Raw genomic sequence first — 12,045 nt, forward strand, 5'->3', positions numbered from 1 at the left:
GAATGAACAAATATTTTTTTGCAGATTATTAAAGGTGAATATTTTTCGGGTTGTCTAACATACTTTTCAATTTGTTTCGTGAATTCGTGAATTTAAAAGATTCAAATGTTTAACAAAAAATTATGCAAAATAATATTGTTTAAACATCTATAATACAGAACGAACATTTTTCTTTGATTTCAAAAAATTTCATAGATTTATTTCCTGTAGTTTGTGAGAAAATAATTTTACAATTTTATGGTGCTCTAAATTTTAACCTTCAATAACTCCAACAAAAAAACAGAAATTTGACGAAATATTTATATCACGGGATATTTTCAAAACCGGAGATTTTTCGAAAGTTTCATGGACCACTTGACGTGGTTTGRTCCATATGTGTATCAAACAGGGTGACAGAGACTCACAGCAAAGCAGGCTTCATTTCCAGGGGCTTCGATTGGAAGTCTACAAAATTTTTGCAAGCCATTAACAGAAACTCCGAGCCTGTGTGGCTCTAAAAGAATATATGTGGTTCAAATGAAAGGTATTAGAGAAGCATTGGGATGCTAAGCGAATGTATTTTTTTTTTTAATTTAAACTAGCTGAAACGGCAGATTTCGTACTGCCTCAATTATCTAGAAAATAAATTTATAATAAACAAACCGAATCCGTATTTAATAAAAAAGCATTTTATAAAGGAATAATGTTGTTTTATTATTATTTTCGACACATCATGTTTCTTATTTTCATAACAGTTTCCTAAAATACTGGCTATTTATAAGGTTTAAATTTGATATCGTCAAACACACCCTGTTATAATACAGTCTGTTTTAAATTCAGAGCTCCTCATAAAATTTGTTTTTTGGTTTTGATATGTGGTGCGTACGGTTTTCCGACTCGTGAACACGCGGTTTTTGATCATCGAGAGAGAACTTTACTTCTCAAGCACCTGTTGGGAAAAGTTATTCTGCGTTGGCTGACATTWTTGKTGGTGTTGATTCTGGTTCCAAGATAGACAAAATTATCTACGACTTCAAAGTTATGACTGTCAACAGTAACGTAAGAACGTAGTCGTGTGTGCGAGGACTGCTTGTTTGATGACAGGAGATATTTTGTCTTGCGCTCGTTCACAATCAGACCCATTTGCTTTGCGTCTTTATCCAGTCTGTTGAAAGCAGAACTAACGGCGCGGGTGTTGAGGCCAATGATATTAATATCATCGAGTTATTCCCGATCTTGACGGATCTTTTGGTATTGCTCAACTCTATATCAGAAGTAAGTAATAAGGGCTGGTGTACCTAGAGGTAGCGTGCTAGGCCCAACTCTGTACATAATATAAACGGCAGACATTTCAACAGCTACTAAAGTATTGACATCCACTTTCGAGGATGACACAACTCTATGTTATAGTACCCCAAGCGAATGAAGTAACTTATCTTAGGATTCACCTCGATCGAAGGCTCACATGGCGAAAACATATAAGGAGTAAAATAACTTGTATGAAGTTAAGAGCAGCAAATTTAAATTAGCTTGTAAAAAAAATTCTAAACAAAGCCTAGACAACAAACTCCTCCCATGYAATGCACTCATAAAACCGATTTGGATGTAAAGCATTCTTCTGTGGGGTTCCAATCTAAAATGCTTGAACAATCACGGGTGCATCATGGTACATTCGAATTTCAATGAAAACATTCATAAATACCTTGATATTCCTATGGTAAAGAAAGAGATAGAGAACAGGAAAATTAGATATGTTTCTATCGCGAACATAAAAACCCATTGGCTAAATTCCTACAATCATTCACGTTAAAAAAGGAGTAATCTACCAGCCTAGTAGTTTCTGAAAACCAAAAATCCCCCGGTTACGACCTATTTACTGCCGAGGTTCTAAAACAGTTCCTTCAATAGTATAGTAAAATTACCAACATCATTAACATGGCTTTTCATCTTAAATACGAGCTAACTTATTGGAACTGAAGTTATCATCGTTTAAAAGCCAGGAAAACCAAGATATGATGTATCTTCATACATCCCCATGTCACTTATCTGAAGAATACATTGGAATATGTTTGGGAAATTTGAAAACGCCTGCCAAGAGGTAATTACTGGCGATTTTTATTAACTAATTAAAATTAATTTTGGGCGATTGAAGGTGCGGACTGAGATAGATCAGGCATCTCTAAAGATGGTGCGGGTCATACCTTAATAAATAATGATATATCTTCTTACAAGCCCATATCACTTCAACCGATAATACCGAAACTTAAAAAAAAAAGGTTTCAATAAAATCATAGGACGAAATACCATAATTCCACCATACCATAATTTGGGTTTCGAGCTARCCAGTATACGATTGATCAAATCCACAGAATTGCACTTTTTCTTCTTTACTGGCGTAGAAACCGCTTATGGAATTATACCCGAGTTAACAGMGCGCCAGTCGCTTCCTCTTTTCGCAACGTGGTACCAATTGGAGATTCCAAGCAAAGCCAGGTCTTTCTACACCTGGTCTTTCCACTCCTCTACTTTCCTCGGTGGGTAAAGCGTCGAAGACTTTCAGAACTGGAATGTTTTCGTCCATTCGGACAATATGACCTAGCCAGCATTGCCGCTGTCTCTTAATTCCCTATACAGCTCATCATTCAGTTTGGTTTTTGTTCGTCGAGAAAGAACTGTACTTCCTAATCAGTCCGAAGTAGCAGATGCTGGCAAGAGTTATTTTGCGTTAGATTTCGAGGCTTACATTTTTGTTGGTGTTAATATTGGTTCTAAGGTAGACGAAATTATCAACGGCTTCGAAAGTATGACTGTCAACAGTGACGTGGAGAAGTGTTCACTCCATAATTTTATTATGCTCTATGCATCAGTCACTAGATTACCTCTGGGGATTCTACATGACTATGCTCCGGTCGTGAATCCTTCTGTTAGTCAAGCCGTTCRAGTTTTTTTTTGCAAAGATAATGTCAGATAAACCTGGGTTGGCATGATAAAGTCCACAATACCTGCGATAAACGTAGTAGTACGAGTACTACAAATCACTTAAAAACATAAGATAGTTCAGAATATCTAGATGTAAGACTCAATTTCAAAATAAATTCAAAAGTATATTTTCGTAGATGATTGTGAAATTGCGTTTTCTGCAGTCGTATACTTTCGCATAAGATGTTATAACCAAATAATAGTGGCTTTCATCGTGGCCAAATGCCGGTATAGTCCTCTGAAACCAATATCAATTCCTAATTTCAAAATACAGGCTCCAGTACTTGGAGCACGACTATGAAAAAAATTATTGAAAGTTTCACAATGACTCTTTCGTCAATAAATTACTAGTCGGATTGAAAGACTCACAATTCAAAGCTTGTCTGAATATCGCAATAGAGATTTGTACCCGAATCGCTAAATTCAGCTGAAGATGTAACATGACCTCAGTTTTATACGGAAATCTTTGGAGACTCGAAGTGGATTAGAGGTTCAGAATTTGTAAAACAAAGGGAAGAGAATTGACTGATACTACCATATCTATTCAAATTTTTACAAATTTCTTAAAATTATTAGTTGCGTGCGAACCGAACGATATCACGCTTCGTCAAACAGAAAATACTGAAATTCAGCGAACAGTTAAATGTAACAGCAAGGTCGATCTAAGAAAAAGGGGAATACGTAGATCGACTATTTCAATAAGCCGTTTTCGGGGATGAACTTTGTGAAAAGAGGTGGATGGCCCTGTTCACTTGTTTGACGATGTTGCTAACAAATTCTCTTATATCTTATATACTTTGAACAAGAACGTTAATCATTAGTTCATTATAATGCAACTTGTTCAAGTGCACTAAAACATGTAATGGATTTATCTGGCTTCATATTTTTACGAAGAGCCAAGAAGGAACCACAAGTAAGTAATTGCCACCAACAACGTTGTTATACTCTCACAACAAAGTTGCAAAAGAGAGTATTATAGTTTTGTTCACATAACGGTTGTTTGTAAGTCCTAAAACTAAAAGAGTCAGATATAGGGTTATATATACCAAAGTGATCGGGGTGACGAGTAGAGTTGAAATCCGGATGTCTGTCTGTCCGTCCGTGCGTCTGTCCGTCCGAGATATCATGATGAAACTCGGTACACGTATTTCTTGGCTCCATAAGAAGGTTAAGTTCGAAGATGGGCAAAATCGGCCCACTGCCATGCCCACAAAATGGCGGAAACCGAAACCCTATAAAGTGCCATAACTAAGATATTAAAATGAAATTTGGCACAAAGGATCGCATTAGGGCGGGGCATATTTGAACGTAATTTTTTAGGAAAAGTGTGCGTGGCCTCGCCCCTACTAACTTTTTTGTGCATATCTCGAAAACTACTATAGCTATGTCAACCAAACTCTATATAGTCATTTCATTCAGACATTTCCATATACAGTTCAAAAATGGAAGAAATCGGATAATAACCACGACCACCTCCCATACAAAGGTTATGTTGAAAATGACTAAAAGTACGTTAACCGACTAACAAAAAACGTCAGAAACACTAAATTTTACGGAAGAAATGTCAGAAGGAAGCTGCATCCAGGCTTTTTTAAAAATTGAAAATGGGCGTTGCGTCGCCCACTTATGGACCAAAAACCATATCTCAGGAAGTACTGCACCGATTTCAATGAAATTCGGTATATAATATTTTCTTAACACCCTGATGACATGTACCAAATATGAATGTGAAATCGGTTCACAACCACGCCTGATAATCGAGATCATTTTATCATGCGAGAGTAAAAAATGTTCGGTGACACCCGAACTTAGCCCTTCCTTACTTGTTTTAAATTTGATTTGCTGCAATGTTGTTGATATAATTTGCGCATGGTTTTGTAGTGAGCATCAATTTTATGCTCATAATTTGAGACTGGTTTCTTTCTAATGAAGTCGGCGAATCAGGGAGTTGTTAATTAAAAGCGCTTTTGAAACCTGTAAAGCTTACATTAGCTGGTGTATATAAAAAATTTATGTTTATTGACTGTATGTGCATAATATTAGATTACGGCTACTTAGCATTCATTTTGCGGCTTCTTCTATATATATATTCTAAAATTTTAAACAATGATGCAATGTCAAGAATTTTTACGATGCATTACAGAATACAGACGTTTTTAAAGTCAGCCACATTATAGAAGTAAGAGTAATGAAAGTACTTACGTATTCTGGCACCGTACGTAAAACACGTACGTTGTTTATAGAGGCATGTGAGAACTTAACAATTAATGGTGGTCATCTGCCGGAGTGGGGAACCGAAATCGAAGAAATTGTCTGCCGTTGTAATCTAATAAAAGTATTAAAAATATTATATATGTATTTACTTATATCAGAAGAATACTTTGGAATTTATTTGGTAAATTTTAAAATGTCTGCCAAAGAGGTAATTACTAATGATTTTTATTAACTAATTAACATTAATTTCGGGCGATTGAATGTGCGAGTTGAGATACCATAGATCAGGCATCTCAACAGATGGTGCGGGTCATACCCTAATAAATTATTGTGGACGAGAACAACGGATTAAGAGCAAGAGCAGAACATTCGAAAATGTATACACCAGTGTCTCCGTTTTTTCCACGAAGTATCAATATTGTATATATTGATTATCAGCGTTATTTGCGGAAACGACGTGGGAAAGTAAACAAATTTCATATACGAAACTAGATTCGTAATATGCAGAGAACTACGCGACATCAGTCGTAAAAGCTGAAACTTTTCATTAATTTTTTTTAAGTTCTGTATATATTTATTTTAAAAGATTGAAAATTAATTCACAGATCACACAAAACTGCTGATATTGGCGTGAAGTATAATAGGTTTTCATCATCCCCTAATTTAAAACCGCTTTACGGTAAATTATTTTGACTTGTGTTTTGAGGTGAAACAAATCGACATACATATCTTTCTATTAATCGTGACTCCTTGAGCAAGTGATATATCGAATAAAGCTGAATGTGGGCGTGTCTGGATTTCATTTATCTGCAAACCAACGCCTTTTGAGGGCTTCCGTTGAATTAACATTACACAATTATTCTCCAAATCTACTCCTTTTGTCACCCTAATCATTTGGATATCTTTCTTACTAGTATTAGGTGTAAAAAAGTTAAATATGTTATTTCACTTAGTATAAAATGTTAATAGACTATAAAATCATCTGCAGAGTAATCATTACTTATATAATTTTGGTCCCTAACAAATCTACTTGTTATATACCCTTATAGTAGACATTAAATATTTTAAACCATAAATGATGAGTTGTTTATTTGAGCCCTTTCTAAATTATCGCACCATCTTTTTAAAATATCGTTTACGTTCCAAATTTAATCTATGAAAAATTCCTCTGAGCTCAAAGTTTTATTTACTTATGTATTAAAAGTAACATCAACATCACAGAAATAAATTCTGCTTTTAATACAAAAGTAGATTTAATAATGTCTAATTTTTTGATATTTTTTTATACATACATTGCACAATAGAACTTACACTTCGTTGGACACTACTGAAACATACCGGCACCATTTCTGATTTTTACTATTTTTTTTATATAATTTCGATAGCTTCAAAATTAAAAATATAGAGACATTCGATTTTCAGCAACATAACGTAAACCTTTACAGTAAACCAAACTTACCTTCGAAGGTTTCATGGTAACACTTTAAGTATCATTTTCTCTACTTGACGTTGGTTGTAATTGAAGTATTTTTGAGCAACAGTTTTTTATATCTAAAATATAATGTCAATATAGTTATCTGTTCCAACTTACTTTCGACATTAAAAAACGCAAGTTAATTTTGATTCTCATTTCAAAACTTATTATAGATTTTGTACTAAAACCTCGCTCCTCGCTATCATCAAATAAATTTTGCTGCAGTTGCGCAGTTTATACAGAAGTCAAATATTCTATTAAGAGGATATTACATATATCCGTATTATATGTACAGTACGTATCGTATAAATCATCCACATAAACGAAACTTGTAGAATATGCATACCTGAAACGAGTATTGCTACTGTTTACTATATTTATTTGCTATATATTTACTAAAATAATTTACTTTTATACCTMATTTTTTGGATGGTCTGATTTTTGTTCATGTTACTAATAGAGTCTCTCGCGATTATTCTTGTTATCTGCGAAACACGTCACAGTGCTTTGTGAAAATATTTTTGTGGTTAACCATTATACATAGAAATACCTCACACAATTTTCAAAGTTCAAACGATTATWTCCTATGCCGGTACTACGTCCCCAGAACATGTCATACTAATATTTACGTGAAACGAAAAGAACACTTGAAAATGTTTGATTAATTATTAAAAGGGGACCTTTCAATGAAGGAATGTGTTTCATTATAAAGTTAAAAAAAAACTTAGATTATTTTTATGTTATATTATGTTCTTTGACCGATATACCTACATGTATGTATACGATTTAAAGCAAATGTATGTAGACTTGMAAATATCATATTAGCCCGAACGGATTTATGGGAAGAATTGACTATTTTTTAGGATCAGTACACATTGTTATCATGAAGAAATTATGCTTCAATTTTATAATAATACTGCGCACAGACTGTCTTCCCTTGCCATATGTATGCCTGTACCGAGGAGTAGTATTATTAAAATTATGTCATTGGGAATCGATTTTTAAGCTGTAAAAAAAAGAATCAGATTGAATTTCAATTATTATGGGGGGGAAATAACATAACCTTGTAGTCGTAGATAACTTTGCCTATCTTGGAACCAGCGTAAACACCACCAACAATGTCAGCCTGGAAATCCAACGCAGAATAACTCTTGCCAACAGGTGCTACTTCGGATTGAGTAGGCAATTGAGAAGCAAAGTCCTCGCTCGAGAAATAAAAACAAAACTGTATAAGTCACTCATAATTCCCGTCCTGCTATATGGTGCAGAGGCTTGGACGATGTCAACAACTGATGAGTCGACGTTGCGAGTTTTCGAGAGAAAAGTTCTGCAAAAGATTTATGGTCCTTTGCGCGTTGGCCACATCGAATATCGCATTCGATTAAACGATGAGCTGTATGAGATATATAACGACATTGACATAGTTTAGCGAATTAAAAGACAGCAGCTACGCTGGCTAGGTCATGTTTTCCGAATGGGCGAAAACACTCCAGTTCTGAAAGTATTCGACGCTGTACATGCCAGGGGAAGCAGAGGAAGACCTCCACTCCGTTGGAAGGACCAGGTGGAGAAGGACCTGGTTACGAAGAAACGACTGGCGCGCTGTTGTTAACTCGGCTATAATCGCGTAAGCGGTGTCTATGCCATTTAACCCATTTACAAGCAAGGAGTAAAAAAAAATTTTATTTAAAATTTTCAGTGTTTTATTGATTTATACCATCGCAGAGATGAACAGAAAAAAATTTTTTTTTAGTCTTACATATACGAAAATTTTGCTGTACCCATACGAGTACAATGGTCAAAAGTTTATAAAATATTTATGAGTGGGCTATTTTAAAACAGTCGCGTTCCACGCACAAAGCAGTACCACATAGCTCGCAAATCCACCTGATTCGTTTATGGCAGACTCTGCATCTAAGAGGCTTGAGGATTCTCTTGGGAAAATGTGCTCCTCCAGCTGTAGGAACACTTGGAGCTAGCGCGCGCTTAAAATATCTTTTCAATTTGTACTGTCGTAGGTAGTATCGCGTAATGTAACGTTGAAACTCAAGCAAATCTTTGGTACTATTATTCACGTCTTTGTACAGCTTCCAAGCGCTTACCATTGTGGAGCACATCATCGAAGTAAACAGCGGAAACCACCATTTTTTGCCTCGAATCCGAATTTTGTATACGTTTACGGCCTGATCATGTAGATCAACACCGCCCATACCGTGGTTGTAATTTGAAAGTAAATTTGGCTGAGGTATACTTATCTTTATTTATTTCAGTTTTGACCAACGCTTTACGTATTTCAACGATTCAACCGTATCAAAATTAGTTCCCATAGTTTCGACATTATTGTCATTCCACTTGACAAACAATATTTTATTATTGTAACCGTATTTGATCTCGGAATATCCTCTTGCTAGTTTTTGTAAATATTTTTTTGGATTAAAGGTTATATTTTCTCTCGTTGTTCCTACGGTTTCGAAGTTTTTCTCACGCAAAATACGTAGACATTCATGACTTGTGAAAAAATTGTCCAAACAGATAATATGATCGCTGGGTTATTTATGGTTTTTATTAGATCGAACACAACTCGCGATCCAAGCGGAAGATGTCTTGTATTACTATCAACATTTTTAGCACCACAGTAAGTATCAAATTGGTACAAGTACCCACAGTTACTTGTGAGCATCCAATTTTAAAATCCGAATCTTACGGGCTTTCCTTTGATGAATTGTTTCGCTGAATGATGGCCAAATTATTTTACCATTGCCTCGTGAATTGAAAGCTTTTCGTGCATAAGCCCCCACCTTTGAAACTTTTCGCATAATAAATTGTCTTGTCAATTTCATTATTGTTTGTAAAATGAATGTGGCGTTTTATTTCCAAAACTTTGTTTTTAGAAATGTTATTACTTACAAGAGGGGATAAGGTGTCTTCATCCAATTGCCATTACATAGATTCTCTTGGTAACCAGAGTAAAATAAAATGCCTAAAAAGAATTTTAGATCATCTTCGTCGAATATACATTTATGCGAATTTTTCTGAGAAGCATACAAATGAGTTTGTTCTATGATCAGTTGTACAACATCTTTATCAAACAGTGTCTCAAATACCTCAACGGGACTTCTACCATCCAAATCCATTTTCATTTTCATCTTACTTTCTATATGTATAGTAGTTGAATCCATTGTCAAGTTGCATGCTTCGTTGTTCCAAATAGGGTTTACAGAACGTATTTCAGTACCCATTCTTTGTAGCTAGACAAGCGGTATTTCATCTTCGCTGTCAAAGTTTATGCTGTTATTGAATACTTCAACGCATCCAGCAGCGTCGCCAGGCAAGTTTATTTCATTTACCTCAGGAGGAATCATAACGATATCGGCTTCATCTGCCACATCATCATCCGCGATGTCAGCTAAAGCCTGTGAAAGTTGTTTATATCTCTTTCCATAAAAACACGAAGTGGAAATAGCCATCCTAACCAAAAGATACAATTTTTTATTTCACCTACACCTTTTGCCATTGTACCTAAGCAGGTACACAACTTTTAAAAGGCACATACCTCAAATAAGAATAAGTTTTTCAAATGGTTTTGTTTTGTAAAATTAATCTCTTTAATCTTATCTCACATAACACACAATTTTAAAACTAAAAACTGAGGGACGATAGCGCATCAATAGTAAAATAATGACTAAAGGCACAAAATCACACAATATGAAGAAACCGCACAGAAGTTGACGCACAAAAAGTGCCGTTATGAATTCGCRTGAAGCGAATGTATTTTTTTGTTGTTTCTATGAATACAACTACGCATATGATCATACTTAGCATTGAGTTACGTAACATGCCTAAACTTGACTGATTTTCTGTACAGAAGCAAGTAAAATGGTTGTTAATGGGTTAAGAAGAAGACGTGTGGGAAATAGGCTTATTTATAGCCCGTTTTCACCAAATTTTCACAAAAAAAGGATAATAATACAAGAATAATGTCATGCAAGAAATTGGTTCGTATAGGTCATATGATTACTGAAATTAAAATTTCATTTAGAAGAGGGCGGTGACACGACCACTTTCCAATTTTAATACGCGCTCTTATGTATACCTTTCATATCTTGTAGGATGTGAAATTTAATTTTATGACATGCATAGTTAGTGAATAATCGCAATTTAAGTCTTTAAATACTTTTCAACATAACCATTATATGGGTAATAAGCAGATTTTAACCATTTTCACTGAGTAAAGGGAAGTACCAAAAGCAGTTATCCCCAGCGCATAATTATTAATCTAGATTTTGTGCTTTGTGGAATATTCCTCTTGAACCTATTATAGAGTGTGAAACGTTCATCCTTTGCACGCCCAGACAGACATTCACTCGGAATTCAACTCGTCCCGTCATCCTGGTCATATGTACATATCTTTATAGTTGTGTACCGAGATTAGTTTTAGGGGTTACAATAAACCATTAGGTGAACAAAACTATAACACACTCTAACAAAATGATCGAGATTATATCAAAATTTCATTAAAATATTTCACATGTTTATTTGGCACTTAGGCGGCACCAGTTTTATATCTTAATTTCGTGCTTAGTTAAGACACTTTATAAGTATTCGGTTAGTGGCGGTTTTCGGGCGTAAAAGTGGTCCGTTTACGCAAATCTACAAGCTCATATTTTTGTTTGTTTCTACTATGAAACCCGCATTCCAATTATTAAGATATCTCAATTATTATTGAAGGTACATGTTGCACAGACGAACGAAAAGTTTTTTAGGTGCACAAAACTATTATAGTCTGTAGCAACAGGTTTGAAGGCTCGGTCGAGATGGAGGAGTTTCACCACTGCCAGCTCGGCAGGAGAAATTTTAACAGTTTCGTTTGAACAGAGCTGAGCGTGAAATAAAAATTATACTCAAAACCTTATATTGCGCTAACAGACGAATGTTCGCTCCTTTACTTATATTTCTATTTGGTTTACATGCAGACATGTGCATTCATATGAATTCTTTTTGTGCATATTTATGAATGCAAGTGCAATTGAATACACTTTAATTAAATAACTTTTTCAAGCAATATTCATAGTTATTTCTTGTATTTGATATATTCATACTTATGTGCATACTTCATTACGTATGTATTTATATAACAACCTATAATAATATATTATAAAAATTAAATATATTACAACAGTGATAAATGTACATATGTAAATCGTATATTTTATCATTCAAAACTTACATATGTATGTATGTATATTCACATGTATCATCTATATATATAAAAATAAGTGGCAATTTAATGGTACGCTATAGCTCAAGAACCACTGAACGAATCACCTCCAAATTTTTAGGGTACCTTCGGGCCTATGAGTAGATGGTTTCTGTGAAGTTTGCATTGCATTGGACAAGTG

Source organism: Bactrocera latifrons, unplaced genomic scaffold, assembly GCF_001853355.1.
Source record: "Bactrocera latifrons isolate USDA-ARS-PBARC rearing strain unplaced genomic scaffold, ASM185335v1 scaffold_307, whole genome shotgun sequence".
Classification (NCBI taxonomy): Eukaryota; Metazoa; Arthropoda; class Insecta; order Diptera; family Tephritidae; genus Bactrocera; species Bactrocera latifrons.